This window comes from Carassius gibelio, chromosome B22 (genome assembly GCF_023724105.1).
Source record: "Carassius gibelio isolate Cgi1373 ecotype wild population from Czech Republic chromosome B22, carGib1.2-hapl.c, whole genome shotgun sequence".
NCBI classification, from domain to species: Eukaryota; Metazoa; Chordata; class Actinopteri; order Cypriniformes; family Cyprinidae; genus Carassius; species Carassius gibelio.
This window is the reverse complement of record NC_068417.1, coordinates 48,201,218-48,206,217: the sequence shown is the minus strand read 5'-3', so window position 1 is coordinate 48,206,217 and position 5,000 is coordinate 48,201,218. Positions and strand designations below refer to the sequence as shown.

Genomic DNA, 5,000 nt, shown 5'->3' with positions numbered 1-5,000 from the left:
TAATAATTTCGCCAAAAAATAGAGTCAATGCCTAATCTCTGAATATTAGCAGGTTTGGGCCTGGTTAGTACATGGATGGGAGACTGCCTGGGAATACCAGGTGCTTTAATCTTTTTGGAAAATTTCACGAATTATGTAATAATCTTTCATTAAAAAAAAAAAAAAAAAAAAAAAAAAAAAGAGTCAATGCCCGATCTCTGAATCTTAGCAGGTTTAGGTCTGGTTAGTACTTTGATGAGAGACTGCCTAGGAATACCAGGTGCTTTAAGCTTTTGGGCTTTCTTTCCTACTTATATAATGTACTGGCGATAAGATTGGCTGGTCTTTAAATAGCCCTCTCTTTGCAGCAGACGTCGCTTACGGCCATACCAACCTGGCTATGCCCGATCTCGTCTGATCTCGGAAGCTAAGCAGGTTTGGGCCTGGTTAGTACTTGGATGGGAGACCGCCTGGGAATACCAGGTACTGTAAGCTTTTTGGACATTTTTCACTTAGTTTATAATAATTTTGCCAAAAAATAGAGTCAATGCCCGATTTCTGAATCTTAGCAGGTTTAGGTCTGGTTAGTACTTTGATGAGAGACTGCCTAGGAATACCAGGTGCTTTAAGCTTTTGGGTTTTCTTTCCTACTTATATATTGTACTGGCGATAAGATTGGCTGGTCTTTAAATAGCCCTCTCATTGCAGCAGACTTCGCTTACGGCCATACCAACCTGGCTATGCCCGATCTCGTCTGATCTCGGAAGCTAAGCAGGTTTGGGCCTGGTTAGTACTTGGATGGGAGACCGCCTGGGAATACCAGGTACTGTAAGCTTTTTGGACATTTTTCACTTAGTTTATAGTAATTTTGCCAAAAAATAGAGTCAATGCCCGATTTCTGAATCTTAGCAGGTTTAGGTCTGGTTAGTACTTTGATGAGAGACTGCCTAGGAATACCAGGTGCTTTAAGCTTTTGGGTTTTCTTTCCTACTTATATAATGTACTGGCGATAAGATTGGCTGGTCTTTAAATAGCCCTCTCATTGCAGCAGACTTCGCTTACGGCCATACCAACCTGGCTATGCCCGATCTCGTCTGATCTCGGAAGCTAAGCAGGTTTGGGCCTGGTTAGTACTTGGATGGGAGACCGCCTGGGAATACCAGGTGCTGTAAGCTTTTTGGAAATTTTTCACTTAGTATATAATAATATTGCCAAAAAATAGAGTCAATGCCGGATCTCTGAATCTTAGCAGGTTTGGGCCTGGTTAGTACATGGATGGGAGACTGCCTGGGAATACCAGGTGCTTTAATCTTTTTGGAAAATTTCACGAATTATATAATAATCTTTCATTAAAAAAAAAAAAAAAAAAAAAAGAGTCAATGCCCGATCTCTGAATCTTAGCAGGTTTAGGTCTGGTTAGTACTTTGATGAGAGACTGCCTAGGAATACCAGGTGCTTTAATCTTTTGGGTTTTCTTTCCTACTTATATAATGTACTGGCGATAAGATTGGCTGGTCTTTAAATAGCCCTCTCTTTGCAGCAGACTTCGCTTACGGCCATACCAACCTGGCTATGCCCGATCTCGTCTGATCTCCGAAGCTAAGCAGGTTTGGGCTTGGTTAGTACTTGGATGGGAGACCGCCTGGGAATATCAGGTGCTGTAAGCTTTTTGGACATTTTTCACTTAGTATATAATAATTTTGCCAAAAAATAGAGTCAATGCCGGATCTCTGAATATTAGCAGGTTTGGGCCTGGTTAGTACATGGATGGGAGACTGCCTGTTAATACCAGGTGCTGTAAGCTTTTTGGACATTTTTCACTTAGTATATAATAATTTTGCCAAAAAATAGAGTCAATGCCCGATCTCTGAATATTTGCAGCTTTGGGCCTGGTTAGTACATGGATGGGAGACTGCCTGGGAATACCAGGTGCTTTAATCTTTTTGGAAAATTTCACGAATTATATAATAATCTTTCATTAAAAAAAAAAAAAAAAAAAAAAAAAAAAAAAAAAAAAAGAGTCAATGCCCGATCTCTGAATCTTAGCAGGTTTAGGTCTGGTTAGTACTTTGATGAGAGACTGCCTAGGAATACCAGGTGCTTTAAGCTTTTGGGCTTTCTTTCCTACTTATATAATGTACTGGCGATAAGATTGGCTGCTCTTTAAATAGCCCTCTCTTTGCAGCAGACTTCGCTTACAGCCATGCCAACCTGGCTATGGCCGATCTCGTCTGATCTCGGAAGCTAAGCAGGTTTGGTCCTGGTTAGTACTTGGATGGGAGACCGCCTGGGAATACCAGGTGCTGTAAGCTTTTTGGACATTTTTCACTTAGTTTATAATAATTTTGCCATAAAATAGAGTCAATGCCCGATCTCTGAATCTTAGCAGGTTTAGGTCTGGTTAGTACTTTGATGAGAGACTGCCTAGGAATACCAGGTGCTTTAAGTTTTTGGGTTTTCTTTCCTACTTATATAATGTACTGGCGATAAGATTGGCTGGTCTTTAAATAGCCCTCTCTTTGCAGCAAACTTCGCTTACGGCCAAACCAACCTGGCAACGCTAGTGAGCCACACAGGAAGTGAGTTGGCAGTTTGTAGTAGGCAGTAGGTGAGAGAGGCTCACCTTGTGTTTTTTGTTTTGTTTTATCTGCGTAAAGATTTATTTCTTTTGCAACTTATTGATTTTTGTTTGTTATAGTTTTTATACTTCCCAGCAGCAGTTTGCTGTCTGGGGAGAAATTTTTCTTTTGTTTGAAAAATGGATGGATTACATGGCAAAGAAGTGGACATGGCAGGAGGAAGACGAGTGCTAACAGACAAAGAAATGGATAAAGAACAACGAGATGGACAAGGACGAATGGATTATAACAAGAGGATTTACTCTAAAGAGGCTACAGTAATTGTTGACATGGCGGATCAGAGAGATGCAAGAGCAGAGGACATTATCAAAGCAGTGAACGAAAGGATTGGAGGAGGAAAGATTCTAGCAGTCAGACCAAGGCAAGTAAAAGAATATGAAATTACACTGATAAACAGGGAGGCGTGCGATGGATTAGATGAAGGATTAATGATAAAAGGAAAACTGTGTGAGATTCGACAACTGAAAACAAGGGAGTATGTGGTTTCTTTCATACATTTGCCAGCCTATATTGAGGACTCTGACATTTTAATTAAATTACAAAATTGGGGCGTAACACCTGTTTCAGACATCATAAGAAGAATGTATCCAGGCACAGACATTGCGGATGGTACAAGGTACCTAAGGGTGAAATTTCCTAAAGAAGTAGTGTCTCTGCCATACAGTACAAAGTTTGATACGGAGGAGGGAACACAGTATTTCAGGATCATGCATGATCGTCAGGTTAAAACCTGTCGATTGTGCATGAATCCGGGACATGTGTTCAAAGACTGTCCAGATTTTAAATGTCATCAGTGCAATGGCCAGGGTCATTACGCAAGGGATTGCGATGCAATTAAGTGCCCGGATTGCAGAAAGGTGATCATAAGATGTGAGTGTTGGATGGAGAATGAAATTCAAAATAAAGAGTCAGAAGGTGTAGGAGGGCGAATGTCAAAAGAAACTGAATTACAAAATGGTGGAGAGAATGAGGAAGAGGATGGTGTGAATAAAGAGGCTATTGTGGAAAATAAGAAGGAATTGGAAGAGAAAAGGCTGGAAGGAGAAATGGACAAAGGAATATTGACATCACAGGAAGTAACACAAGGGGTATTGGAGGAAATGGAGAACCAAGGATTAAAAGAAAAGGAGGAGGAAATGCAAGAGATAACTGAAGAGGAGAAAGAAATGGAATTGGAAGAGAAAAGGCTGGAAGGAGAAATGGACAAAGGAATATTGACATCACAGGAAGTAACACAAGGGGCATTGGAGGAAATGGAGAACCAAGGACTAAAAGAAAAGGAGGAGGAAATGCAAGAGATAACTGAAGAGGAGAAAGGAGTGGACAGAATGGATGATAGAAAGGACAAAAGGGTGACATTAAGAAGGAGAACCCTTAAGGTAATACCAAATGTGAATGTGGCCAGAAAAAAAAGACATTTTAGGGAAAAATACAATAAGGGGAAACATTTGTTTGAGAATAAATTTCAAGTGTTGAGGGAAGATGAGGAGGAGGAGGTAGACTAAGAATACAATGTTTGGTTTAAATTTGTATTATTATTTATTATTATAATGTTTTTATACATTGTATCATGGTATGCTAATGCCTTAATTGTATTTCAAAAAGAAAAATGGAGATAAAAGGTTATTTATTGAATGTAAAGTGAAATAAATGTGTTTGGTGTTTAGAGAAATGGATTTTATCAAACCTGTGGCAAATAATTATTGTTGTTGTTTGTTATGCTTCTGTGGAAAATGTGTACAATGTTTTTAATGAAATATTTTAAATTTGTTAATAAAAAAAAAAAAAAAAAAAAAAAAAATCTCGTCTGATCTCGGAAGCTAAGCAGGTTTGGGCCTGGTTAGTACTTGGATGGGAGACCGCCTGGGAATACCAGGTGCTGTAAGCTTTTTGGAAATTTTTCACTTAGTATATAATAATTTGGCAAAAAAATAGAGTCAATGCCCGATCTCTGAATCTTAGCAGGTTTGGGCCTGGTTAGTACATGGATGGGAGACTGCCTGTTAATACCAGGTGCTGTAAGCTTTTTGGACATTTGTCACTTAGTATATAATAATTTTGCCAAAAAATAGAGTCAATGCCCGATCTCTGAATCTTAGCAGGTTTAGGTCTGGTTAGTACTTTGATGAGAGACTGCCTAGGAATACCAGGTGCTTTAAGCTTTTGGGCTTTCTTTCCTACTTATATAATGTACTGGCGATAAGATTGGCTGCTCTTTAAATAGCCCTCTCTTTGCAGCAGACTTCGCTTACGGCCATACCAACCTGGCTATGCCCGATCTCGTCTGATCTCGGAAGCTAAGCAGGTTTGGGCCTGGTTAGTACTTGGATGGGAGACCACCTGGGAATACCAGGTGCTGTAAGCTTTTTGGACATTTTTCAC

General features: G+C 39.7%; 6 non-coding genes across 6 annotated transcripts; all 6 read left to right on the top strand.

The window, feature by feature from the left end:
• The first annotated feature begins 355 nt into the window (after positions 1 to 355).
• LOC127995389 (5S ribosomal RNA) lies at positions 356 to 474 on the top strand. Its single transcript, XR_008168339.1, has one exon. It is a non-coding gene; the product is annotated as a 5S ribosomal RNA (ribosomal RNA).
• Positions 475 to 695: 221 nt separating this feature from the next.
• On the top strand, positions 696 to 814 carry LOC127995388 (5S ribosomal RNA). Its single transcript, XR_008168338.1, has one exon. It is a non-coding gene; the product is annotated as a 5S ribosomal RNA (ribosomal RNA).
• Positions 815 to 1,035: 221 nt separating this feature from the next.
• LOC128009305 (5S ribosomal RNA) lies at positions 1,036 to 1,154 on the top strand. The gene has a single exon (XR_008181019.1). It is a non-coding gene; the product is annotated as a 5S ribosomal RNA (ribosomal RNA).
• A 373-nt stretch (positions 1,155 to 1,527) lies between these two features.
• On the top strand, positions 1,528 to 1,646 carry LOC128004206 (5S ribosomal RNA). The gene has a single exon (XR_008176901.1). It is a non-coding gene; the product is annotated as a 5S ribosomal RNA (ribosomal RNA).
• Positions 1,647 to 2,172: 526 nt separating this feature from the next.
• Positions 2,173 to 2,291, top strand: LOC128004970 (5S ribosomal RNA). Its single transcript, XR_008177640.1, has one exon. It is a non-coding gene; the product is annotated as a 5S ribosomal RNA (ribosomal RNA).
• A 2,573-nt stretch (positions 2,292 to 4,864) lies between these two features.
• On the top strand, positions 4,865 to 4,983 carry LOC128008951 (5S ribosomal RNA). The gene has a single exon (XR_008180673.1). It is a non-coding gene; the product is annotated as a 5S ribosomal RNA (ribosomal RNA).
• Positions 4,984 to 5,000: the final 17 nt, after the last annotated feature.